The sequence below is a fragment of the Mustela putorius genome, unplaced genomic scaffold, assembly GCF_011764305.1.
Source record: "Mustela putorius furo isolate JIRA1106 unplaced genomic scaffold, ASM1176430v1.1 tig00003972_pilon_pilon_pilon, whole genome shotgun sequence".
Classification (NCBI taxonomy): Eukaryota; Metazoa; Chordata; class Mammalia; order Carnivora; family Mustelidae; genus Mustela; species Mustela putorius.
The window spans coordinates 15,383,546-15,411,401 of record NW_025422115.1 but is presented as its reverse complement, the minus strand read 5'-3'; the positions used below and the strand labels follow the sequence as shown (position 1 = coordinate 15,411,401).

At 41.8% G+C, this 27,856-nt stretch overlaps 1 protein-coding gene and 2 long non-coding RNA genes across 5 annotated transcripts in view; 2 read left to right on the top strand and 1 right to left on the bottom strand.

Moving 5' to 3' along the window:
• Nucleotides 1-12,023, bottom strand: part of TMEM266 (transmembrane protein 266) — a 113,136-nt gene extending 101,113 nt beyond the window's left edge. For 2 of the 3 annotated variants that reach the window (XM_004758491.3, XM_004758493.3), the window contains exon 1: nucleotides 11,854-12,022. The gene's annotated coding sequence lies outside the window, so the exon portion shown is untranslated. Of the gene's footprint in view, nucleotides 1-11,853 lie in introns of all 3 variants that reach the window. The other variant, XM_004758494.3, reaches the window with a different exon arrangement.
• Nucleotides 11,494-18,650, top strand: LOC123389301. Its single transcript, XR_006603894.1, has 3 exons — nucleotides 11,494-11,720; nucleotides 16,212-16,271; nucleotides 18,564-18,650. It is a non-coding gene; the product is annotated as an uncharacterized LOC123389301 (long non-coding RNA).
• Nucleotides 18,651-21,016: 2,366 nt separating this feature from the next.
• On the top strand, nucleotides 21,017-25,746 carry LOC101691882. Its single transcript, XR_001180508.2, has 3 exons — nucleotides 21,017-21,105; nucleotides 21,538-21,641; nucleotides 24,178-25,746. It is a non-coding gene; the product is annotated as an uncharacterized LOC101691882 (long non-coding RNA).
• The last annotated feature ends 2,110 nt before the right edge of the window (nucleotides 25,747-27,856 follow it).

The window sequence follows — 27,856 nt, the reverse complement described above, 5'->3', positions numbered from 1 at the left end:
TATGTCCTTCCTACTCAAATCATTTCTATCCTTTCGGGCACAGCTAATGACCCACCTTCCTGGGAACCACCCATGACACTATCTGACCTTCACACCTCATGATCCTGTCTTCCTCTGAGTTCTTCCTTCCCTAGCCAGAGGAATCATTTCTGCCTGGGACTTAGTAAACTCTTCCTGAGTGGGATTTTCTTTCCAAATAACACTCAATAAATATAACATAGTATATTGTTGGCATTTTGTTAAATAATTGTTGGTTGATGAATATAAGGGGAACTCCTGATTGTTAGAGTGCAGGTTAGAGTCCACAACAAACTAAGACTGTTCTCTATACAGAGCCAGAAAAACAAAACAAAACAAACAAATGAAACCCCCCAAAACACTGGTTTTCTTAGAGGGCCCAAGAAAAGATGTTTGTTTTGGGTCAATGGAGTTAGAAAATCAGGTGACTGTCTCCTGGAGGATGAGATATTTAACATTCAGCTAGAAGGGAACGTTCTCACATAACTGGTAACTGGTAAGAGTCAGGAAATGAGAGAAGTGATTTTCTAGCAAGAAGATTCATGGGAACCAACATCTTCCAGTAATGCACCAAAATGACCAACATAAAGAGAGGAGAGGTACCTGCTACACATTCTCTAGGCCTTTTAGAAAACAAGGAGTTGTTCCTTTGGCCACATACATGCAAATCTTCAAGAAAGGAGGTATTGTGGACATCAACGAGATGCGCAGTGTTCAAGAAGGAACACACCACAAACATTACCACGGCAAAACTGGAAGAGCCTACAATGTTAATCAGCATGTGGTTGGCATTGTTATCAACGAACAAGTTAAGGGCAAGATTCTGGCCAAGAGAACTGATATATGTATAGTGCTCTAAGAGCCGAGATAGTTTCCTGAAGTGTGTGAAGGAAAATGATCAGAAAAAGAAGGAAGCCAAACAGGAAAGTGTCAGCCTGCTCCAACCAGAGAAATATACTTTGTGAGAGCCAACGTATACCTCGTATAGTATTTAATTACATAAAAATCTGATAATAAACCATATGTGTCACCGGCTATGAACCCCAAACTCCCCACTGAGTGTCATCAATTTTAATAGATTCATTTCCAAAGGAACTGGACAGGAGGTCTTTTAATCTCAGTATAAGAGGGTCAGATTTTCAAATGCAAACTGGATGCTACCCGATGCAGGCCAATCATGCCACAGATGAACAAGCTGTTGCAATGACTCCAAATGTCTCTGCACTGTGTCACTGGATAATGTGGTGTCTTTGACACAGACCAAGCTTCAGAGCTGCCTACAGTGTATAATTAAGGGTTTCAGATGTACTCTTGCCAAATGCCATTCATCTATGTTTGACTCTTCCAACAACTATAACTGAAGTATAATTTGTAAAGCAAGATCACTGGGTGAATTATTTTGTCCTGCTGTCTTAAGGCATTGCATGGTTCAGAGGAATTATCCTGGGATCCCTAAACCACAAAGCCTAATCTCATTATTTGACAAGAAAGGACACCAGGACTCAGAAGAGTGAAGTGACTTGTCCACGGTTACACTTCTACTGTATAGAATAGTGTATGGGCTAGACTCCAGAAATTCTTATGCCTTAATCTGATGCTTCTTTTCAAAATTTAGAATATTACCTCTGGAAAGAAGAGTAACAAGTAATAGCCTCAATGTGGTTAAAACTAGAAATGACTTTATTTATAACATTTGTCTCTAGACTGCAGAGCTTTCTGGTTACACTTTCAAGAACTACCTCATTTCAGCAATTAAGACTAGGCTTCAGGTGTTTAAAAAAAAAAACAATTTTCAAAGGTAGAAAGATTCCTGATAATCAGGCAAAATCCGAGTTGAGTGATACCTACATCTGTAAAATATTCTGTTTAGAAACTTACATTGTCTTTTTTGTACCATTTAATCCATCCTTATCACAATCCTGAGATAAACAGGGCAGGTATAAGGACCCTGATACTCACAGAAGAAATGAATCACAGGTTCTAGAGATAATGAACAGAAGCCTATATGACCTGAGGTGGTACAAAAAGGGGAATGTACAACAGACTAGTCAGGAAAACTAGGTCTGTGTTCTAGATCTGCCACTAACTAGTAACTTGACCTTGGGCAAGTCATTTGCCTCTCTGGGCCCAGTTTCCTTGTCTATACAACAAGGATGCAGAATGTGTTAGCTGGGGCTGTGAAAACAAAGGCATACTGAATGACTTAAACAACAAGAATGACTTAAACAACAATGATTTTTTTTTTTTTCTCACAGTTCTGAAGGCTAGAAATCCAAGGTGAGGGCACCAGCATGGTCAGATTCTGGTCAGAACCCTCTTCCCAGCTTGCAGATGGCCACCTTCTTACTGTGTCCTCAAAGGGTGAAGAGAATGAAAGAGAAATCTTTCATTCTCTTCTTCTACCCCTTTAAAAAAAATTCATTATTATTACTTTGTAATTTCTACATCCAATATGGAGCTTGAACTCATGATCCTGAGATCAAGAGTCACAAGCTCTTCTGAGAGAGCCAGCTAGGTGCCCCTCTCTTCCTCTTCTTAGAAGGCTTCCTTATGACCTCATTTAACCTTAAGTATCTTCTGAAGACCTTATCTCCAGTCATGTTGGAGGTTAAGGATTCAACATATGCATTTGAAGGGGCACACAATTCAGGCCATCATGGTTACTGGAGTTTCTTGGCACGAGCCTGGAACACAGATGCTCACCATTGTCTGTAGAAGGAAGGAGTAATTGTACTTTGCCTCCCAGATTCAAGACACTGCACAGGGCCTATTTCTAGACTATTGGTCAGGGATCATCTTGAAGGTCTGTATGCTCTCCCTTTTCAAAGGCAGATAGGTGGTCTCTGGCCACAGCAGGTCTCTCCCAAGGTTGGAGCCTTAATGTTTTCTCTGCTCCCTGCCCCCCCCCCCCCAAGAAAGTACTACGTTTAACTGTTGCTTTCAGCCTTTGGGGAAGCCATGTATTCTGCGCTACTATATTTAGACGGAGCATAATGGTGAATGTCAATTGGAGGTGGGCTTTAAATCAGATGTCTACAGCTCGATTATCTAACAAGCAAAAAGGATCCTGAGCAAGTGGGGCCATTAACCAAAGCACAGAGTCCCTAGTCATTCCTACTTCATCCCTGAAGCACCTGATGTGCTGTCTCAGGGCAGCTTTGGGGTCAGAAGCAGCCTCTGCTAGGGAGAGTCAGCTTCCCTCAGCTCAAACGTAATTCCCTCCAATAGTGATCAACTAAGAGTTCTCCAATCATTATTTTTTGATTTAATATACTTATTGTCAAAAGTAGAAAAGTAGCTTGGGGACTTAAATACAATTCCAACAAAAATATTCTAAGAATGATTGGAGCACTGCTTTGGAGTTGTTGTCTTTAGACCCAAGTCCTGTAGGGGGAAGATGGTCTGAATTTCTGTAACTACTTTATTGGTTTACTTCTCCCTATTCATGACAGAATCCATAACTGCTTATACAGAGGGTCCCCCAATTGTAATGGCTCAGCCCATGATCTTTTGATTTCATGATGGTGCAAAAGCAGTATGCATTCAGTAGAAATCATACTTCGGATTTTGAATTTGGCTCTTTTCCCAGGCTAGTGATATGCAGGATGATATTTCCTGCTGCTGGGCAGCAGCTGTGAGTGGCAGCTCCCAGTCAGCCACAAGACCACCAGGGGAAACAACCAACACGTTTACAACCATTCGGTACCCATTCAACCAGTACTTTGTTCATCTACTGTATTCAATAAATTACATGAGATAGTCCACACTGCCTTATTAAATGGGCTTTGCATTAGACAATCTTACCGAACTGTAGGCTAAGGTCAGTATTTTAAGCATGTTTAAGGTGGGCTGCAGTAAACAATGATGTCCAGGGGTAGGCTAGATGTATTCAATGCATTTTCCACTTAACCACATTTCCAATGTACAATGGGGTTATGTACCAAAGATCAGTAGATGCTAAATTTTCTCTATGTTAGTAATTTTGAACCCAAATTGATTTTTCACATCTACTATAATTGTCATCTTCATTTGATCCACACTGTCCAAATTCTGATATTGTGTGAAATGGGAACATACTGAGTTTTCTGGATTGGTCCTATAGAGCAGTGGGTCTCAAATGGGGATGGTTTTGTGTACCCTAAGTGACATTTGGCAATGTTTGGAGGCATTTTTTATGATCACAGCGGGGGTGGAGGTAGTAATGCAATGGGCACTCATTTTGCTTGGAAGGGATGGCATCAAGACAGGAAGAAGTCCCAAACACTGTAGAAAATCCTGACAGCTTCACAGGTTGGGAGAATGTCAAACTCCTTTTAAAAAGTGTTAAGTTACTCCCTGTGCTCCCATTATTTTAGTGATTTCTATATATCCCTCCTCATTCCAAAAGGTTCTGATGTGGTTAACTCTCCCTGTAGGTTGACTCAATTTTCCCATATAAAGCTTATATAGGCTTTAGGACTGATCAATACAAGTTTCAGTTTAGGAGGAAAAATAATTCTAGAAGGACCAAGAAAAACTATCATGTTTTGGCAGTTAGAAGATAGGAGTTAAATTCCTAGTATGTATATAACGCTAAGTGCTGAGAAGGATATTTTGAAGAAATATAAATCACAGCTAGTGTCCTTAAGTAATTTATAATTTGCCTGAGAGAGAGAGGCTCAGTGCCTAAGAGAGGATAGCTTTCATTACACATGGCCTGTGCTCAGGGCCTTGAAGCAGGTGGGCGCAGCCCTCAGTACTCTCCCTCCTCTGGCCAGGGAAGGAGGGGCAGAGCTGGAAGGGGTGAAGGTGGTCCTCAAGTGCAGACTGCATGGATAAGGGCTTGGAGGTGGGCACACACTAGGAAAGGCTGTGGGCAGTAAGTAAGCTAGTTAAGAGTTAAAGTTAAGGTTTTATCCTGCAGAGAACAAGGGAGCCTCTGAAGGTATCCAAACAGGAAGTTATAGTGATGAAAGACCGCGTTTACTAAGTGCTTACTCTTTACAAGGCACATTCATTTAATTTCTGACAGCCCTATGACTTAGCTACTCTTCCTCCCATTTTACAGATGAAGAGACTGAGGCTCAGGGGGATTAAATAACTCAAGTCACACAGTTAGCAAATATAAGAGCCAGGATTCAAACCCATAAAGGCCAGAGTCCACACTCTTTTTTTTTTTTTTTTTTAAAGATTTTATTTATTTATTTGACAGAGAGAAATCACAAGTAGATGGAGAAGCAGGCAGAGAGAGAGAGAGAGGGAGAGGGAAGCAGGCTCCCTGCTGAGCAGAAAGCCCAATGCGGGACTCGATCCCAGGACCCTGAGATCATGACCTGAGCCGAAGGCAGCGGCTTAACCCACTGAGCCACCCAGGCGCCCCAGAGTCCACACTCTTAACCACTTCTCCAGACTGCCTCTCGATAGGATAGGAATGATGAAAGCAGAGGAATAGATCAGACACCTTTGGGAGGGTGCTGCCAATAGAGCATTTCAAGGAGTAGAAGAAGTCGATAGGCTCAGATGTTGCTGAGCCATCAGGAACGAAATCTGAGAAACAGCCATTGGATCTGTGATTAGGCAATCATGGGTCACCTTTAAGAGTTCCGTTTCAGTAGAGGGGTAGGGACAGTGGTTTCTTGTAGGACATTTTGGGAGGACTGACAGCAGAGAGAGCACCAGGAAAGAAACTGGACAATGAAAGGACAGGCAAGAGATGGGAGAGAAATTCCCAACATTTTCTTTTGAGACTATGCCCCCAAACAGTGGAACACTTTCTTTACTTAAGGGACTATATATATTTCACCCTGTTCTCTGTTTGGAAGGGCAAGACTAACACATTTCAGCAGGCATAGTTAAAGGAGAATTAGCAAGTGTCACCGAAATTATTCACTAAAAATACTGCATCAAGTTGAGGTACAATGCAAAGATTTAACTGTCTGAGGGGCCTTGTTATGGAGAAAGTTACTTGACCTCTTGACCTTATATACTGTATTGGCAGGGCCTGATGTCAGTTTGGAAACTAAGGTAGGAGACCATGAGGGAATCACAGATGAAATAATTCATTTCAGACCTGTTCTGAGCCAAGAGAGAGCAGCCAAAAGCAATGTGTGTGTTATGGTTTTAGACAGAAATCCCGAGAACAGCTGCCTGATTGCAGCCCGGACTTCCCAAAACCTGGGCTGCAAAGGGCAGAATACTTATTAAAATTCTTTGCTTTAATCAGCTGTGGGAACCTGAGTTATCAGCCCCTGCTCTAGCTACTGAGTACTTTTCATGACAAATCAAAAGTTTTAGGGAGGCTACATTTTTTTGGAAGGGGAATTCTCCACAAGCGGGTAATTCAGACTGCCTAGGGTAGCAATTAAGGCCACTGAGGAGAAGGTGAGGAGGAGGAGATGGAGGGCTTCCTGTGGCTGAGGAGCAGTTTCACTGACATTATCCTATAACCATGAACTCCATCCAGCACCCCAGTGTACTCAACTCTAAAATGTTCTCAATCTGAATTCTTCCGCCCATACCCAACATTTTGCTTGGGCCCAAGAACTCCTGCAAACAAAAGATGTATGCGAGGTAACCGGGAGTCTGGGACTGCTTGGGCCAAAAGAATCTCAGACTGTGATGCTGTTGGAACATGCTTCCTGCCAAAACTCAGACTCGCGAGCTAAGTGCTTTGGCAATGAACTCTCACACTCTGGCTTAAACGGGAAAGATACCAACAGGTATTTAATCTTTAAGAAGTGCAACAGTTTGATGCTGGTAGTGCAGTGATTAATCTACCTGTGTGAATGTCCATAGATTGTTTTTCCTTTCTAGTAACGTAGGTCACTAGGAAAGTTGGTGGAATCTGGTGTCTTCTCCTTTGGATGTCTTCAACAAAAGTATGTATGCCAAATAGAGGGGAACCTGAATAGGTCTCCTCTTCGTTCCTGGCCATTCCCACCCCCTCTCCCCACCATGTACTTTTAGCTGCCTTATGCCACACCTCAGCCCTCAGGTGACTTTCTTTCCATCCTCCTTTGTCTACCAGGGAGGAGGTTTCTCTCTCCCTGACACTCATCTAAGACAAGATCCCTCCTGATTCCTCTCTACTTCACCTGTTATTCCCCCAAACACGCACATAGAGTCTTTGCATTTTAGAGCTTCACTGCTCACTATGGGGAAGTGTAAGGGCTAACAAAAACAAGGAGGGTAGGAGGCTAAAAAGATTTAAGATTGCCACAGTGACTTGTCAGTTCTTTTCCACAACATCAAGGTTCTGGACTGAAGTGAACAAAAGAGACAAAATGGAGCATTCATTCTCTGGGGAGATGGACAGTAAATAAAACAACCAACTTATAGGGTAAACTAGAAGAGGGACTATGAATGAAAACAAAGTGGAAAGGAAGGCAAAGAATGCTTTTGGGAGAGTGCTTAGTTTTATAAAGGAGTAGTCAGACTTTGAGCAAAGCCAAAAGGAGGTTCAAGAGAGCAAACAAAGCAGTTGTCTGTGGGATGAGCATTCCAGGAGAGAAAACCACTAGTGTGAAGGCTCTGAGGCAGGGGAACAGCTAGGAGGTCAGTGTGGAAGGGCAGAGGCAGTGCGCTCTTCATTCTGAAAGAAAAAGCCCTGAATCTGAGCCACAATGATCTGGGCTTGAATCTTAGCTTGGCGCCTTAAATCTCATGGGCCTTGGACTCTGTCTCTCCTCATCTATACATAGTTAAACATGAAGGGTAATTGCAAAGGGTTAAATGAGATACAGAATGTAAAAACACCTATCACGGGACATGGATCATGCCCAGTTCCTACCCACCACACATTAGTCCCTTGCCTCTTCCCCTGGTTACAAGGCTCCTCTCATCTAGTTCCTACTGTGGCTGAATAAAGTGTATGCCATTCATGGGCCTCTAAGGGAGCAAGATAAATAACCCTATGGAAGAAAAAGAAAAAAACCCTGCAAACCATATCATCCATACATAGTATTATTGGCAAACAGTAACAACTCAGTATCCACATTAAAAAATACAGACTTCAGGGACACCTGGGTGGCTCCGTTGGTTGAGTGGTTGCCTTCGCCTCGGGTCATGATCCCAATGTCCTGGGATCAAGTCCCACATCAGGCTCCATGCTCAGCAGGGAGCCTGCTTCTCCCTCTGCCTCTGCCTGCCACTCTGCCTGTGTGCACGCTCTCTCTCTCTCTGACAAATAAATAAATAAAATCTTAAAAAAAAGATATTAAAGCTTAAAAAATATAAACTTCACAGCAAATTATTTACTGACTATTGCTATTAAGATGACTAATGATTCTAGCCATGGATTTCCTACCTTCTATATTTATGTAATGCTTAAGCATTTTACAACGGGTACACACTATCTTTACAAGTAGAAATCACAATATAGGCTAGTGTTGCTGCAGGAGAAGTGATTCCCTGATCCTCCTAGATCAGTATCAAGTAGCCGCTATTCTACCTCACTTACCCAAGCAAGGCCTGTCTCATGGGACCTGACTTTAGGAATCCTTACACCTTCTTTGTGGGGAAACTGGGTGCAAATAAGGCCAAAGGGAGTTACAGGGTTCACAGATGAAGGTCCTATGGGAGTGTGCCTGGCCATCAACTGTGAACTCTGGTCCCAGTTGGAAAGGGGATGGATTAACTCATGGATTGTGAACCATTTTCTTAATAAAATTAAAACTCTTGCAATGGCTGCCACTAAGGAAAGAAAAAGAGACCCATGAAAATAAAGTATCTTGAATTAAGCTGACTGAACTCCTTTTATGATTCAAGATTGTTGACACTGGAAAAAAACACACATCTCTTTTTAAAGAATACTAAGTTAAGCATACTATAACAAAAACACATTTCACAACTAAGTAGTTTACGAGGTTGGTCAAAGAGAGATACATAAGCCAGTTCCCAGTGTCTTACTCAAGGATGCATTAAAATGTGCATTACAATCATTCGTTGCAATGCATGCTACCCATTTCCTGGAAAAATTTCAGTTGTTTTCCTCACTTCCAAAAAAACCCCAAAAGACAGTTGGTGAGGGGAAAAAATAATGCTTCAGCATCCATAGTTGATCATACGGTTTTCCCCAGTTTAGATATATGATTCAAGGAAAAAAACAAATGTAGTCCAGAAACATTTTTACATGCCTCATATTGACCATTGCACCCAAAAGGATACTCAGCTTTGCATTAAATACAATTTTGCTTGAATGGAATAGAGTAGACTTCTACTTCTTGGATGCTTTTTAACTAAGAGATTTCTGACTGAAGAAAATAGTGATGGTCTACGTTGGACAACCGAGATCCTGTCCAGAAATCAAGCAATACCTCTCTCTGCTTTCTGCTGCTTCACCAGTAACATCAGGACTCCTCCTGAGTTTATCTGATCATAGACTGGAAATCCTCAGGGTGGAAAGACTCCATCTCAGCATTTCTATAAGCACTGGGGAATATGCTTTTCTAAAACCCAGTGTTTTCCACGAGGCAAAATGGCTATGTAAATTGCTTTACTGTCAACACAACAAAGTATAATGAAAAAAGTAAGATCATGGTGTTCTAAAACCAGTTGTATTGCCCAAGGGGGGGGGGGAACAGAGCTTACAGAATTTATAAGAGAGTCTTATATTTCCTACTTAATATTAGCCATCAATTTATAATTCAAAGCTATTAATTTCCATGGGATATTTCAAGTAATCCCTTATATCTACCTTTACCTTTCTCACTACCATTATAAATACATGTCCTGAATACAAAAGTCTGTAGCCCCATTGACTGGATTTTCCATTGAAGATGCAACTGTAGCAATTTCTAAGTTTATGAGAACTACTGGAATGTGGAGCAAAATCCAATATTTGTATTATGATAGTGCACTTGTAGAACAAGATGAAGTAGACATTCATAGTTGAATGCATGGATTACAAGATTTTCAAGTGAATAATTGCTACTATCATAGAGACTGGATTATGGGCCATGACTGGTCTGCATTCCTTCACCCCATCAAGGCACTCACACAGGAGTGTGTTAGACAATGTTGTTTTTAATGACTGGCACTGACACCAGAAGCCAGTGTGCAAGGTGGCAAGAAGACTGGAGTGGGATGCAAGAATGAAAAACATGAGTGACTCATTCTATCTGATGCACATACATTTTATGAATTTAAATCTGAAGGGAAACAACTTTTTTTGAGCTTAATTGCTTGTTTGAGAAAGTTAAATGGAAACGTGTCTAGGACACCATTTTTTATAGGCTCAGTGCCACCTCAAAAAATTCCATACAGACCCATTCTAAAACAGCCGATTCCGTTTCTAAAAATCCACAAAGAGGGATGTGGAATCTATGAAATGGAAAATCAGATCCAAGCATGTATGTTTATGCAGAAACTTGATCTTAATTACTATATAGATGCAGGGGCAGCACCAGGGGTAAAGTTTCCTCCCAATGCCCCTCCACCCCCAGCAATCAGATACACTTGAGTTTGCATCCTTATTCTGATTTTGGGCTGTGTGACCTTGGGCAAGTTAGCTGACCTTTCTTAGTCTCACCTTCCTCACCTTCAACATGGAGATAATAGGTTTGTTGTGAAGATTAAACGAGATCATGCACAAGTACCCTTTAGCTCCGTACCTGGCACATATGAGCATTCAACAATGTGTCCTCATGATTAGATGTGGCACACTGACTATAGTTTACAAGCACTTAGTTCTGCCGCCATACCCCAATGTTTTGTGATACGCATTTCCATTTTATGCTTCCAGCTTGTACTTCTTACCATGGCATGGTGGGGGGGGGCAGAGAAAGGTAATCAGTTACATATATTCCACTTTTTTTTGGACTGCTGCTAGAAGCAAGGTGAAAAGCTAGGAAATCGGTTAACGGGGACACTGAAAAGAAATTCAGTCTTTTCAATACAATGTTATACAAATTTTGTTGATGTTATACAAATAATGTAATTTATAACATATGGAACATAAAATCATGGATTGAATTTTAAAAGAAATGACAAACAATATTAAAGAAGATAGGAAGAACCAGGATGGGCCTATTGCTATGTATTAGTGACTGAAACAGGGATTGGTGGGCTAGATTATAGAGGATTTCATGGGGTCTGACTTCCAACAGGTGGCAAGCTTTAGTCCTCTTCAGATGCAAAACCTTAACGAGTTTGAGTATGCAAGTCTGGAGGATTCTGTTCAAGGCCTCTTCTCAGTAATCACGGAAACGATGTTCTGGGTTTAAGCGTCCTTGGCAAGTTAGCAAGCAGGGTACTGTGTGCACCTGTCCCCTGAAGGGGATTCTGGCCTGATACTGAATGCCCACCATGCTTTCTTGACAGCCCAACCTGCCGCTGTAGCGCCTCCAGACAAATGAGGGAAGCCCACTAGTAAGTGCTCACGACCAAGCAAGCCACAAATGCCCAGGGTGTGGAATTTCCACCTCAGTACCGTGCCTGAACACTGAAAATAGGCGCCACTCAACCCATACTGCAATGGGATTCCCCCCAGCAGCAATCCACCTCCCCCCTCCACACCCCAGCTTGCATGTTTTATTAATAAATGCAAGATGGCACACGGAGGCAAAGAACGGGAGCTAAAGCATCTGCAGCTGGACCCCAACCAGAGCAGTTTGCAAAAATAAATAAGAAGCATGTGACAAGAAGCAGATTCCCCAGGCTGGAGCTGAAGCCCTGGATTTCCCCACACACCCTCCTCCTGCTTCCCTCAGCAAGCCAGGATGAAGGTCAGTGGTAAGATACTAGCCCTCCCGGACGCGCACCCGGCAAACCTTGACCGGCCCCCACCCCCGCCCTGGCCACAGGACCCCAACATAGAGGAGGGGAGCCCTGGCCACGGCCGGCTTCGAAGACACATACCTGCTGCCTGGGCTCGGGATTCGCTAGGCTCTGCATTGGCGCCGGTTGCAGCTCGCGCTCCCGGGGCTCCCCTGTCCGGTCCCCCCTCCCCCCGCCCCCTCGCGGCTCTGCCGCTCCCTGGGCTCCTCCGCCCACCGCGCTCGGGGGCGCGCGTGCGCGGCCTCGCTCCAGCAGCTCGCCGGTCGGCGCCTGCGCCCTTGCCTAACGCGGTTCACCGGCGAGTGCTTACTGTGGCGGCTCCCGAGCCGCGGCGCGGCTGTCTAGGAAACCGCGGCTTGGGCTGGTCCGACTGGCGGCGGGAGCCGGGCAGGGGTCGGAGGCTGCGCCACCAGCAGGGCTCCAACACGGCGCGCCCGCGTCATGGCGTGGGTGAGGGGTTCGCGCGGCCCAGTCAGGGGGCCCGCGTGTGCTCCTGTGAAGAGAAGGGTTTCACGAAGAGAAGGTGTGAGGTGAAGGTGGACGGGCGCCCGGGGGAAGCAACAAGTGCGGAGGCCCAAAGGGTCCCGCTAGGGTTTCCTACAGTTGCCGGCAAAGAAGCCTCCTCTGGCTTTGGTGCCGGGCTTGGCAGTTTGCAGAGCTCTTCGCCAGTTTTTCCTTAGGTCGGCACAGGGCATCCTTTGAGGCAGCGAATGGCAGGGAAACACCGCTGTCTGGCCCAGATCTTGACAGAATCCGAGACCACTGACCCTCCGTGTGCTGTCTTGGGAGGAAAATGCCTCTCAGGACCTTCATGTGATGAATAGTCTCAGCCCAGGACCCCTGCAGGACAGTGTTTCCCCACCTTCCCCCCCACCTTCCGTGATCGGCCTCTTAGGAGAGCTTTTCCGACATTTTGGTCACGAATCACCGCCGCCCCTTCACCTCCTTCCCCTCCCACCGCTGTGAGGTTCAGATATCAGGGATAAACTGTATAGCTGTTTATGGACGTTATGTGTAGTTGCGCTTTATACGAGTAGTAAGATCTCTCCCCTTGGCGATGGTATCCGCCTCTCTGAGAGTGTCTGTTCTAGCACTGTGTGTCTGGGTTAGCAGGTGGGGTCAGTGGAGTGGGTGAGGATTCTGGACGTACCCACAAATATTCTCTGCAGGTTTGAAGAGTCTTCACACATGTATATGTACAACTCTAATGTCTGCAAGTCCTGCCGTGAGTAGTGGAACACGGTCACTCGGGCAGTTTCTGAACTCCTAGCTTTTATTTTCAGTCTCCACCAGTTCATGCTGAACATACAGCCGTGGGGTCCTGACATTTTTGTTAAGGTATTTGAAAAGTTTGGAAACGCTCCTTTCTAGAACACAGTCCAGTGTAGCCTCTGGCTCTGCAGAGAAAGTGGACTTCCAGTTCTCCTACCTCTTCTGAAGCTATTTGGTTTTTGCTTAGGCCCATTTGGCCTCCCAGGAATGTTTTAGTCATTCTTTTCTAAGATTTTATTTATTTATTTGTATTTACTGAATTTTTAAAAGATTTTACTTATTTATTTAACACAGAAAGAGCAAAGGGGAGAGGGAGAGAGAGAAGAAGAGACCAGGCACAAGCAGGGGGAATGGCAGGCTGGGGAGAAGCAGGCTCCCCACTGAGCAAGGAGCCTGATGTGAGGCTCTATCCCAGGACCCTGGGAGATCATGACCTGAGCTGAAGGCAGCTGCGTAATGGACTGAGCCACCCAGGTGCCCCAGGATTTTATTTGACAGAGAGTGAGAGCATAGCAGGGAAAGCAAGCAGGGAGAGGGAGAAGCAGATTCCCTGCGGAGCCAGGGATGGGGGACTGGATCCCAGGGCCCTGGGGTCATGACTTGAGCTGGAAGGCAGATGCTTAAGGACTGAGCCACGCTGGAGCCCCTGTTTGTCATTCTTGCCTCCTCCTCCCCTTCTGCTTTTCTAGCTAAAAGGTGGAAATTGTGGAATTGAAAAACTTCCAAACCTAAGTCATGGAATTGCCCCAGAGCCTGGATCATGCTTTTCTGAGACCAAGAAATATCTTAGGTAGGGCGTGCATATCTAATTTGACAAGCTGGGAATAGGTTAACTTTCTTCAGGTCATCCCTCAGATTTCAGTGCTTCCTTATGCTAATGGTGGAATTTCAGAGGGAGAAAAGCCCTTGGAAGTGATCTTTGTAGAAGCTACCTGGGTTGCTAGAGGATCTTTCTTTAACATTTCCAGAATGAAGAAATGTGGACTGGAAGGGAAAAAGTGATTGGATGGGTCAAGAAAATTTGGGATTATGGATGACATGGGTGTGTGAGGGGAGTATAGTTTTCTGACAAGTGTTGGCAACATTTCAGTTATACTTGAAAAAAGCGGAGTGCGTGGGTGGCTCAGTCAGTTAAGCATCTCCCTTTGGGATTGAATCCCACATTGGACTCCCTGCTCTACGGAGGGCCTGCTCTCCCTCTCCTTCTGCCTACTTGAGCTCTCTCTCTCTCTCTCTCTCTCTGCCAAATAAATAAATAAATAAATAAATAAAATATTACTTTTTTAAAAAGTATAAAAACAAAAACAAAAAGCCTTGGCAATGTTGGATCACACTGTTATCCACTGCCTTTTACCCCACTTAGAGAACTCTAGAGTGTTGATAACACCATTGAAAAGCACCCAGTTCCAATGCTAGTGGAAACTACATACGAACTGGAAGATCACTATGGTTTACCTGGAGTCTTTGTAGTCCAATACCATTTTTGGTTCCATGAGCAATGCTACTTCAGGGGAACTTTTTTGTCTACAATGGTTGCAGTAAAGACAGCCAGTGAGAGAAAAAAATACATTGAAATTATGTGGAACATCTTTTACCTGTATCATCACCATCATCATCATCTTCTTCTTCTTCTCCTTTTTTTTTTTAAAGATTTTATTTATTTATTTGACAGAGATCACAAGCAGGCAGAGAGAGAGAGAAGAGGAAGCAGGCTCCCTGCTGAGCAGAGAGCCGGATGCAGGGCTCAATCCCAGGACCCTGAGACCATAATCTGAGCCAAAAGCAGAGGCTTTAACCCACTGAGCCACCCAGGAGCCCCTACCAGTATCTTCTAAGTGTAAAGCCCCAGCCCCCCCCTTTTTTTGGGTGGTCTGAGTTCCCCTAAAATGTACATGTGACCATTTTATACGGTGAAGTTAAAAAAACAAACAAACAAACAAACAAAAAAACCCAAACGTGTATAATTTGTCATCTCTATGCTGCCCCCTGGTGGTATTCTACTTCACAGCACGTACTCAAAATTAAATTTTAATTAGGTAAATTTAGGGTATTGAAAACAGAGGTAGATAGACAGGGTGGCATTCAGCTTTCTCCAAACGGGTCCTGCTCTTGTTTTCAAACACCCCTGACACCCAGCGGAGGACCAGCCCTTGAGGCTGATCAGTTTAGAGGAACTGTGAAGAGCTCTGGCAGGCCTCTAGCTTGTTCTTAAACTTGTCTGTAAGAATCACTTGGGGACTCTTTTTTATTTTTTAATTTATTTTTTATTTATTTTCAGCATAACAGTATTCATTATTTTTCACCACACCCAGTGCTCCATGCAATCCGTGCCCTCTATAATACCCACTACCTGGTACCCCAACCTCCCACCCTCACCTCCCCTGCCACTTCAAACCCCTCAGATTGTTTTTCAGAGTCCATAGTCCCTCAGCGTGAGACAGGAATCCATCAGAATCCTAGAGGAGAACATAGGCAGTATTCTCTTCGATATCAGCCACAGCAACTTCTTTCAAGATATGTCTCCAAAGGCAAAGGAAACAAAAGTGTAAATAAACTTTTGGGACTTCATCAAAATCAAAAGCTTCTGCAGAGCAAAGGAAACAGTCAAAAAAACAAAGAGGCAACTCATGGAATGGGAGAAGATATTTGCAAATGACAGTACAGACAAAAGGTTGATATCCAGGATCTATAATGAACTCCTCAAACTCAACATACACAAAACAGACAATCATATCAAAAAATGGGCAGAAGATATGAAAGACACTTCTCCAATGAAAACATACAAATGGCTATCAGACACATGAAAAAATGCTCATCATCACTAGCCATCAGGGAGATTCAAATTAAAACCACATTGAGGGACTCTTTTTTAAAATAAGATTCTAGAGCCTTACCTCAAGCAAATTAAAATCAAATCTATAGGAAAGTAGCATTTTTATTTTTAATTGCCCCAGGATTCTTATCAATAGGAGAGGTTGGGGGAATACTGGAGTTATAAACAGAGCAGGTACTGTTTCTGAAGACCAGGTGACTAACCAGAGGGAATTTTGTGGGTGAGGAAGTTCCATGCAATAGGAAAATTGCTATTCCACAGCAATAGAAAAAATATAAAGCAGGAGTGGAAGAAATTAACTGGGTTTAAGCCTTCTATGTCACTTTCTTGCCAGATATACCTACTTCTAACGTGGCTGTCGTTGGTCATATCCCACTCCAAAACATCTTTTGAGGTAAGTCAGATTTTTTTTTTTAAGTGAACACTACACCCAATGTGGGATTTGAACTCATAACCCCAAGATCAAGAGTCATATGCTCTAACAACTGAGCCAACCAGGCATCCCAGATTTTCTTAAGTTAAAAAGTCTTTTCAAGAGTACCAGCATCACATAATCAGAAAATTTGTGCATGTGTGTAGCTACAAGATTATGAGAGGGCAGATTTGAGATTATGTGGATCTTGTGAATGTCTGAAAAAGATTGATATCAGAATTAAAATTTGTTCTCTTGAGGTTGTTGCTTGTAAAAATAGAACATATGAATCTGACACCCACATGATTTGTGAAATTTAATAGCAAGAGATCTTAAATTGTTAATGTTTATGTATCTGTTAATATTTTAAAAACTTTTCTAAGTGTTGATTTAGAATACAATCTTATTTACCTAGAACACACAGGGAGAAGGCCAATCTGGGTTAGTGAGAATCCTGAAAAATGGAATATGCATGACTTTGTGTCATTCTTATTTAAACATTTACATATATACACACGATAAGTGCTAACAAAACAGCTTTTAAAAAATCCTGCTGAGGGCGCCTGGGTGGCTCAGTGGGTTAAGCTGCTGCCTTCGGCTCAGGTCATGATCTCAGGGTCCTGGGATCGAGTCCCACATCGTCTGCCTGCCTCTCTGCCTACTTGTGATCTCTCTCTGTCAAAAAAAAAAAAAAAATCCTGTTGAGGGGCATCTGTACTCAACCGACTCTTGATTTCAGCTCAGGTCATGATCTCAGGGTTGTGGGATTAAGTCCTGTGTCAGGCTTAGCAGTTTAGTGGTCCCTCTCCCTCTATTTCTCCCCACTCTGGAGCTCATGCTCTCTCTCTCTCTCTAAAATGAATAAATAAAATCTTTTAAAAAATCCTGCTGAAATGGCTTTAATAAGTAAATATGATTGACTTTAAGTTAGCCAAGTTCATGTGCATACAATCTGTGTGGGTAAAATATAAAGCATACTACCATGTACTCAGTAGGTCCTCAGTTAATATTCATGTTAAAAAGTTTTTCTTGAAGTAGGTTAAATATACTTAAGGCAACAAACTCATCTTTACAGATGGTACTTCAATGACAGATTTCACTCTGAGCAGCGAAATACCAAGAATGGGACAATAAGAACATCATTGAGTGTAGATAATAATAATTCTCATTGTCCTTAGAAAATTTAAATGGTAATAAACCCACCCAAAGTCTCTGTGCTTTTTATTACTGGTAGGTTTTTTTTAAAAGATTTTATTTATTTATTTGATAGACACAGCAAGAGAGGGAACATCAACAGGGGAGTGGGAGATGGAGAAGCAGGCTTCCCACTGAGCAGAGAGCCCGATGTGGGGCTGGATCCCAGGACCCTGGGATCATGACCTGAGCTGAAGGCAGATGCCCAACAATGGAGCCACCCAAGAGCCCCATATTACTGGTAGTTTTTATATATCAGAAATCCCAAGCAGCATTGGTGATTAAAAAAAAACTAAGTTCTAAACAATTTCTGTAGTTATTGTTAAGTTTTAATAATGTATATGTAACCTTAAATTAGCATATTTTAATTATCATTTAATAAATATATTCTGCATGGAAGTTAATTCAGAGAACTCCCCATTAAATAGTTGGCCTTAATAAACATAGACTCTTCAATATGGGTATTTTCTTAAGTAAATTCATAAAAATTCAGGATAATTCAGAGCTTTGGGCATAGTTCATGTCCTCCTTTGGTCCATTTCCCTCACTTAAATAATTCTTTATTATTAATAAATAGTGGTAACATTGTGCTTGTAAGGATGAAGAAACAGAACCTGATTACTTCAGTGTTATTATTGTATGTGACCTTAAAACTTTCAAGAGTTTTCATTTCTGTGAAAAATGTAAGAGTGAGACAAAGTGCAAACTTTGAGATGTATTTTTTCTGGTTGGTAAGTACAAATTTTAGTTCATTAGTGAAACTATTCTTTTAAAGAACTGAATCAAATATTTTTAACATTGAAATTTATTCTTTTTGTAAATATTTGCTTCAAAATTGAAGAACAAATCAAGAGAATAGGAAGTGTATTGTTTTTATTTACCACTTCAACAGACCAATATGTAGGTTTAAGTTTTTCCTTTCTTCAAAAACATTAATTCCACTACTCTTTTTTTTTTTTTGGTACTATAATATTTATTTTATATTGGCATATAGATGGAGTTGAATAAGAGAATTTTCACAATCTGGGGGCGCCTGGGTGGCTTAATTGGCTAAGCGTCTAACTCTTGATTTTGGCTTAGGTTGTGACCTCAGAGTTGTGAGATCAAGCCCGGAATTGGTCTCCACATTCAGCGTGGAATCCCCCTGACGTTCCCTCCCTCCACCCCTCCTCCCACTCGAGAGCTTGCTCTCAAAAAATAAATCTAAAGATAAAAAAGAATTTTCACAGTCTTCTATCCTGGCTATTATTATTTGTTTCATTTCATGATCATTACTTGAAATTTTGTCACACGGGGGAAGGGGCATTAAAAATGCTACCCCTCTCTGTGTCATATTCTGAATATACCACGGGGCTAAAATGTTCATAAAGTGAATGGTATTTAAATTAAGTGAGCTTTACTGTAAGCTTAATATTTAGAATTTTACTTGTCCTTCATGAGGAAATTGTACTTTTGGCTACATAATTCATGGGCTGAAATGCAATAGCATTGAATATATCTATATCTATACACACATACATTCATTTTTTAAACATGAAAATGATCCAATATTCAAATTCTAGTAAAATTGGGCTATTTTATAAATTAGCAAGCACATGTCTATGGAATCCTAGTCGTTGCTGACATTTATTAAATATTATGTCTCAGATACCATTCTGTGTGCTTTATATGTATTAATTTTGTATGAACAACCTTAATGGGAAGGTAGAGTTACCTCATTTTATAGAGAAAGAACTGAAACACAAAGGAATTAAGTAACTTGTTTAAGATCATACAGCTAATAAGTGGAGGAATGAGGATTTACTCTGATTCAGAGAGCACAGGTTCAACCCCAGTGTCTCAATGACTCACATATATACACCTACTGTGCCTCCGTGAGTTTGAGAAATCATTTTGCAGTGAGAAAAGCATGTTGGATTTTAGAGTTCCATCATTAATTTATTCTGTAACTTTGAATAAGGCAATTAGGTGAATGTCCTTATTTAGAGAGAATTGAACTTACTCCACCTAGAAGTTCTCTGAATTTCTTTCTAGTTACAAATTTTGATGATTCTAGGATTATTTTTATGTAAAAAAAAGAAAATTTGATTTTTCATTTATCCAATAGACTAAATTGAATTTAAATTTCTGATGTTTTGCAGTTGCAAAATTATACTACTATTTAACCTTTTATGTTCATTATTTCTTTGACTACAAAAAGACCATAAATGTCTTTGGGATTGATTGTACATTCAAAAAATTGGCTTCATATAAAAACTATTACTCATATATGCTACTTTTATGTAATTTAGGTGTTGTGAGCCACTGCTTTGACCTTCTCAGTGCCATGTAAGGTAAAGCTCTTTGGGGGAAATGAACTATTAAAGGTGAAGATAGGTCATAGTGTATACCACTTTTCCTCCTTTCTCATGACCGTTATCACCTTATTGAAATGACAGTGCTTATTAACTCTGTATCCATAATATTTTTTCTTAGTAGACACATAATATAAAAAAAACCTTTAAAAAAAAGATTATTTATTTGAGAGAAAGGGAGAGATGTGAGGGAGCTGAGGGAGAGAGGAAAGACTCCCCACTGGGTATGGAGCCTGAGGTGCTGGGCCCTATTTTAGGATCCTGAGATCATGAGCCAAGACCAAGTGTCCAATGTTGAACCAACTACATCACCAAGGTGCCCCACAAAGAAACTTTTTAAAAAGAGATTTTTTATTCATTTGAGAGACAGCAAGTGAGAACATGAGCAGGGGAGCAGGGGGGCAAGTCAGAGGGAGAGGGAGAAGCAGACTTCCTGCTGAGCAGGTGCCCCACGAGGGGCTCCACCCCAGGACCCCAGGATCATGACCTGAGCTGAAGGCAAACTGATTGAGCCACTCAGGTGTCCCCCAAAATAAATTTTAATTAAATTTCTTTTTTATAAAAAAATATATATTTATATATTTGTTTATAAAAAAAAGAAATATAATTCCTTGTCATCCATCCACCCATCCAAACTCCCTGCTTTAAAGGGCATTCTCCTCCTCCATTCAGTACTCTCTCTCTATATGTATCTTTTTTTCCCACTTTTCAGGGAGGGAGAGAGAGAGAGAGCATGTGAGTGGAGGGAGGAGGCAGAGGAATTATCAGACTCTGTGCTGAGCATGAGCCCCTCATAGGGCTCAATTCTACAACCCAGAGATGATGACCAGAGCTGAATTCAAGAGTGAGATGCTTAGCCAACTGAGCCACCTAGGCAACCCAGTACTCTTTTAATAGAATTCCGTTTCCTTCTTAATCCAACTTTTAGCCCAGTATTTAACAGTAAGTTGTTTTCCTGGAGGAAAAAAAAAGTTGGGGGGTGGGGATTAAATATATTAACTAAATAAGATTTCTGCTGCTTATGAAGTCCTCAGGAGTATCACCAAGTAAAAGAAAAATCTCATATGAAATTTGTAAACATTCTTCTTTCCTTCTCTTCATGTGCTCCTAAAATTGTTATGTAAACTATTTTCCATTTTTATTTTTCTTTATGGCTGCCATGATTTCTATCAAAGCAGAGGAAATAGACATGAATTATAAAGTGAGAGACAGTTTCTTCTCTACTCTGCAATTTAGTAGAAAAAAACTTTTACTCAATGATAAATCAGGTAAGTGTTGATTCATTCTTTCTAATGTTTTGGTGCCACACATGTAGCTGTAATTTGTCAACTATAACCATAGATCATGGGTTTAATTTAACTAAGAGACAATAAGGTAGACTCCACAGTATATAAAGTTCTGTAAGTATTAATTTATAGAAGCTTGGGTCTCAATTTTAATATTTGAGAAGTTGGTAGAACCATACAAACATTAAAAATAACAAAATTCTGTAAACTGGTTAAATTTAAGTTTGGTCTTAATGATTTAAAAACAATATGAATAGGGCTAATGAAGGTTAAAGTTTTGGAAACTAGTCAGAGTCTGGAAAATAGTCCAAGTTGTTGAGCTTGGAAAAGCAAAGGGTAAGGGGTGATAATACTTTTCATGTAGGTAAAATATTGTCATACTAAGAATGCTGCCTGTCCTTTTCCTATATCCAGAGGAGAAATGCAGCAGGATGATTTTACATTAGAAAAATCAAAGATTTTCAAAACTACAATGAGATACCACCTCACACCAGTCAGAATGGCAAAGATTTAACAAGGTAGGAAACAACAAATGTTGGAGTGGATGGGGAGAAAGGAGAACTCTCTCTCTCTCTTTTTTAAGATTTTGTTTATTATTTGACAGACAGAGATCACAAGTAGCCAGAGAGGCAGGCAGAGAGAGAGGGGAGAAGCCGGAAGCCGGCTCCCCGCTGAGCAGAGAGCCCAATGCAGGGCTCAATCCCAGGACCCTGAGACCGTGACCTGAGCAGAAGGCAGAGGCTTAACCCACTGAGCCACCCAGGCTCCCCAGAAAGGGGAACTCTCTTAAATTGTTGGTGGGAATGCAAACTGGTACAGCTACTCTGGAAAACAGTATAGAGGTTCCTCAAGAAGTTAAAAATAGAGCTACCCTATGACCCAGCAATTGTGCTGGGTGTTTACCCCAAAGATATCAATGTAGTGATCCAAAGGGGCACTGTACCAAAACATTTATAGTAACAATGTCCACAATAGCCAAACTGTGGAAAGAGCCAAGATGTCCATCAACAGGTAAATGGATAAAGATGTGGTTTACGTACAGACACACACACACACAATGGAATATTACTCAGCCACCAGAAAAGATGACTATTTACCATTTATATCAACATGGATAGGACTGGAGGGCACGGGTTGCCTCAGTGGCTCAGTCATTAAGCATCTGCCTTCAGCTCAGGTCATGTTCTCAGGGTGCTGGGATTGAGCCCTGCATCAAGCTCCCTGCTCATTGGGAAGCCTGCTTCTTCCTCTCCCACTCTCCCTGCTTATGTTCCTTCTCTTACTGTGTGTCTCTCTGTTAAATAAATAAAGTTGTTTAAAAAATTTAATTAAAAAAAAAAAGAACTGCAGGGCATTATGCTGAGCAAAGTAAGTCAGTCAGAGAAAGACGATTATATAGTTTCACTCATGTGGAATATAAGAAACAGCACAGAGGATCATAGGTGAATGTAGGGAAAACTGAATGGGAAGTCATCAAAGAGGGAGAAAAGCAGGACTAAGAAAGGGCACATATATGTGAAAAGTCACCAGTCTGACTGACCCTTTATTTCAAGAAAAGTTTTCCTAGGACAGTGTTCAGAGCCTTAAATCTGGATGTTGATTGTAGAGTGTCTGGTATTCAAGGACACAGGATAACTCTAGGAAGACCAGGGTGCCAGGGACGACACTAAGGGGTCAGTAAGTTTGGGAAGAAATTATCTTTAACTTCTTTACATCTCTGTGTAGAGCAGTAGCATTTTGTAGCAGACCTTCATAATTCAAGACTATTCTTGGCAGTAAAGAATGCAGTTTGCTATTGCCATGTGGCAGTAGCTTCAAAGAGTTCTTGAAATCACTCACCATGGGGCGCCTGGGTGGCTCAGTGGGTTAAGCCGCTGCCTTTGGCTCAGGTCATGATCTCAGGGTCCTGGGATTGAGTCCCACATCGGGCTCTCTGCTCAGCAGGGAGCCTGCTTCCCCCCCCTCTCTCTGCCTGCCTCTCCATCTACTTGTGATTTCTCTCTGTCAAATAAATAAATAAAATCTTAAAAAAAATAAATAAATCACTCACCAGCCGACTTCAAAACTGTGACTCTTGATGAATTATTAATTTGGGGAATTTGTGTTATTTTGTATTTTACATATAAAAATGAATCTTTATTATCCATTCATTTCCTATTTGCAAAAATGTAACCTTAAAAGGAAAACCAGTTAGGTTTTCCTGTTAAGAGTAAGGATAGCTAACATTTGTTGAGGGCTTCTTATGGCCAGGTGCTTTACGTGTATAGATTGACATTCTATTCAGAAAACTCTTTGAAGTAGGCACTATTATTCTGTCCCAAGCTCTCTTGTATAGGTGAGGAAGCTGGATGCAAAGATTTTTTATCCAATGTCACACACTTACTCTGTGGTGGAAATTTCTTTCCAGTGTGGAACAGGGATTTGCATTCCATCTTTCTGGCTCTAGAGCCCATGCTTTTACCCCCACCCCAAACTATGTATACCTTTTTATGTATAAAAATTGTGAATTCTGGGTTGCCTGGAAACTATTATTCTTGATCTGTTGGTGATTTGAGTATATTGATAGGTGGCAGAGTTTCAGTCAAAAAAGTGGCTTTTGTGCACTGCTCCTTAGATTGAAAATTGACGTATTGCTTCTCTATGTCTTAGACAAGTTCACGCTGATATACTTAGTGATGTGAAGGGCTCTTGCCTTGGTCAGGCCAGTTGCTGTAACTCAAAAGACTACATTGAGTGGTATAACCTTAGTGAATTAACCAGGATTTGACTCAGTTTTGTGGTCTTAGAAACCTGGTCTGGTCATTAAGTGTCCCAGAGAGGATTAAATTAATCTAACAATCTCATCAGCCAAATATGTAAAGCCAGAATGCAAGTTTATTAATTTACAATGAGATAAAACTGTCACATAAACCAGTCAGACCAGGAGGATCAATGTATTTTCTTTCAGGTTGTGGGCCTAGATGGGAAATCAAATTATAATCAAGAGGTTTCTTGGTGAACAACAGGCAACATAAATATCTCATGTTCCCCCCCCCCACTATTTGTCTCTTTCAGAAATTCCTCAAGGATATCATCAATGATAGCTGCAATTGGCATGAACTGGCAATCCTTAACTTATAAATAGCCTCCATCCCTGTCCCCCCCCCCACCAGGGGCTCTGCTGCCATAGAAACAGTTGTTAATAAACATGGGTATTTAGAGAATCTGTGGGTTCAGAAATGAAGGAAGAGAAAGTCTGTGAAAAGCAGGAATTGCTAAAGGGTGCTAATTCCAGGGATGGAACTCCGAGGTAGGATGAGTAGGGATCTCTTGACCTAAAATGTACTTTTGTAGCACTGCCTGGGGGGCTTTTCCCCCTTCTGTTATATTGCCTGAAATTTCACCAAATAGAGATTGGTTTCTACGTGTCAAATGTTCTCTTATATCTATAAATATCTATGTGTGGCAGTTATTCTTAGTGACCTTACTAATACCCATTCTGTGTTGCTCACTGTAATTTTCTTAGGGACCATGGTGTAACCAGCTTTAAGTAAAAAAACCTTGGTTAAAGCTAGTCATGACAATCCTATTCCATTTTGCCAGTGATCCTGAAGACAAGTCTATTGACTTTAGGGAAGGCTTTTGTTTTCCTGATAAAGGGACCATAGGTGGTTGGTACTCTCCTTTTTCTACTTTCTTTGTGCCTTGAATGCAGATATGAAGCTGGGAGATGTAGGAGCCATCTTGTAATCATGAGATGACAAGTATGAGGCTGAAAATGTGATTCCAAACAAATGGAGGATCATGGAGGAGATAGATCATGAGAGTTTGGAACATTGTTGGACAATAAATCCAATCTTGGACTGCCTACCTCCAGGCTTATTTTGAGGGGAAAATTGGGGGGGAGGTGAAGGTTTTAACCTTTGTTATATGATAGCAAAGCTTTGATTAACCTGTGACTGCTGCTTCTTGGAAGGCTGACTGTGTGCCTCTGAAGCTGCAGTGTTAGGAAAAGCTTAGAATATTGTCATGTGTTGGTTACTTTTTGTGACTTTTCTGAAGGATCCTAGAGAAGGGGGTGAACTCAGATTAGTGCTCCTCAGCATGAGAGCAGAGAGGGCAACAAAATACAGCGTAGGTTCAGAAGTATTCTGGCTTTAGCTCACAGTCTAAGTTGACAAAGAGTCCCATATTTTGGAATTTTGTAGGGATTGAGGGAAGTACCTCCTCACCTAAGACTATTTCTAGAATTGCTTCAAATCTTTTATGAGAGTTCAGTAGCTAAGAGATGAAGATCTCCAAGCCTAAAAATTATTTCAAGAAATATTCTTTGGCTGTGTTTACTCCCAGGAATTGATCTGAAAAAAACAGCCCAGAGGCTTGATATATTTTTGAGGACATTTGAGGGAAGCTGGAAATTACTTCTGATGGTTTTTACCTTCTAAGCAATTCTCATACTTTCCTCCCTAAGTCAAACCAATATGAAGTAGATTACAAAAACTGTGGAACCCCTGAGAAGGGCAACCACTTGAAAACCTGTCTTAGATATGGTTATACAGGACAGTGACAAAGCAGATACTCTAGAGATTTAAACTAACAGCTGCCACTGACTAGTCAAGGAGTTTACTTTATTGCCTGCCAAGGAACCTGTGATTTCTCATCAATAAAATTTGATATGGGTTTTGAACTACTGACCACTGTGTGCTTCCTATTATCCCCTTTCTTAATGGAGTTTTTATTGATGTCACTCTTTTCTTTTTCATTATTATAAATATATATAGGAAGAGAATGGTTCAGAGACAAGTTATCTTCAGCCATACAGATGGTCAGATAAAAGTTGCTATGTTTGTACTACCTAGAACAGAGAGAAAATCACCCAGAGATCTTATTTCAGGCAATAATTGTTGAAGTAGTGGGGTTGAAGACAGTATGGTAATGACACAAAACCAAACACATAGACCAATGGAAAAGAATAGAGATCCCAGATATGATATGGACTCTCAACTCTATGGTCAAATAATCTTCAACAAAGCAGGAAAAAATATCCAGTGGAAAGAAGACAGTCTCTTCAATAAACAGTGCTGGGAAAATTGGACAGCTATTATAGAAGAATGAAACTCGACCATTCTCTTACACCATACAGAGAGATAAGCTCAAAATGGATGAAAGGCCTCAGTGTCAGACAGGAATCCATCAAAATCCTGGAGGAGAACATAGGCAATAACTGCTTCAACATCAACCACATCAACTTCTTTCAAGATATGTCTCCAAAGGCAAAGGAAACAAAAGTGAAGATAAATTTTTGGGACTTTATCAAATTCAAAAGCTTCTGCACAGCAAAGGAAACAGTCAACAAAACAAATAGGCAACCCACAGAATGGGAGAACATATTTGCAAATGACACTACAGACATAGGGCTGATATCCAAGATGTATAAAGAATTCCTCAAACTCAACACCCCAAAAAACCCAGATAATCATGGGCGCCTGGGTGGCTCAGTGGGTTAAGCTGCTGCCTTCAGCTCAGGTCATGATCTCAGGGTCCTGGGATCGAGTCCCACATCGGGCTCTCTGCTCAGCAGGGAGCCTGCTTCCTCCTCCTCTCTCTCTCTCTGCCTGCCTCTCTGCCTACTTGTGATCTCTCTCTGTCAAATAAATAAGTAAAATCTTAAAAAAACAAAACAAACAAACCCAGACAATCATGTCAAAAAATGGGCAGAAGACATGAACAGACACTTCTCCAATGAAGACATACAAATGGCTAGCAGACACATGAAAAATTTTCAACATCATTGGCCATCAGGGAAATTCAAATCAAAACCACATTGAGATACCACCTTATACCAGTTAGAATGGCAAAAAGATTGACCTATGGAAGATTGTGGGGAACTAGGAGGAGGTGCCGTTTCAACCTGTACTGTAAAGTGAGCTGATTACCTACCAAAGAACTCTGATCACCCATGAAATCAGCCTGAGATTAGAATTATACATGTCTGGATCTCTACAGGGGCAGAAGACACCAGTGGGCAGCTAAAGCAGAGTGGGAACATTGGACTGATATCAGAAGATAAACAAAAGGGGGAGGGAGCCACCAGAAGCAACCCATTGGAAAGTAATACCGCAATACGAGGGTGCCCTGCCACTGGGGACCAGCATTAACTGGGAGTCTGGTTGAAAGCACTCAAAAAGAGCAAAGGATTGTGCGGGGAAATGTGGGAATTGGGGCGGTTAGGGACAGGGCTTAAGTCCCCGGGGTTAAGGACAGCCACCCTTGGTGCTGAGCCAGAGAGAGTGCGGTGAAGAAACCAGGTCTTGGTCCCTGAGCCGCTAGTGTGCCTGAGAGCGCCTGGGTGGTGGCTCCCATGAGGGGCTGGGAGCCTCGCCCCTGGCAGAACCAGAGCCCTTTTGCAGTCTCCACGAGCGGGCCACACCATGCTATTAGAGTCTGAGTCGCGCCCCGTACCTCCCCCTGAGAGAAGTGCGCGCAGCACCAGCCTGGCGTTCTCGGACCCAGAAAGTCTGAGCACTCCCAGCCCAGGCCAGCGGGAAAATCTCAGTGTGTTATCGCTGCTTGGGACCTCTCTGGCGGTCTGGAGCTGCCCAGACAGCCATCGCTGTCATGGTTTTGGGTACAAGCAGGAGTTCCTGCATCCTCAGGGACTGTGACTGGGAACATGCTTTGCCAGTGGCCAAGGGGGAATTTATGTGCTCTGGAGCACCCAGAGGGGAACAGACTGAGGCTTCTTTCTTTCTTT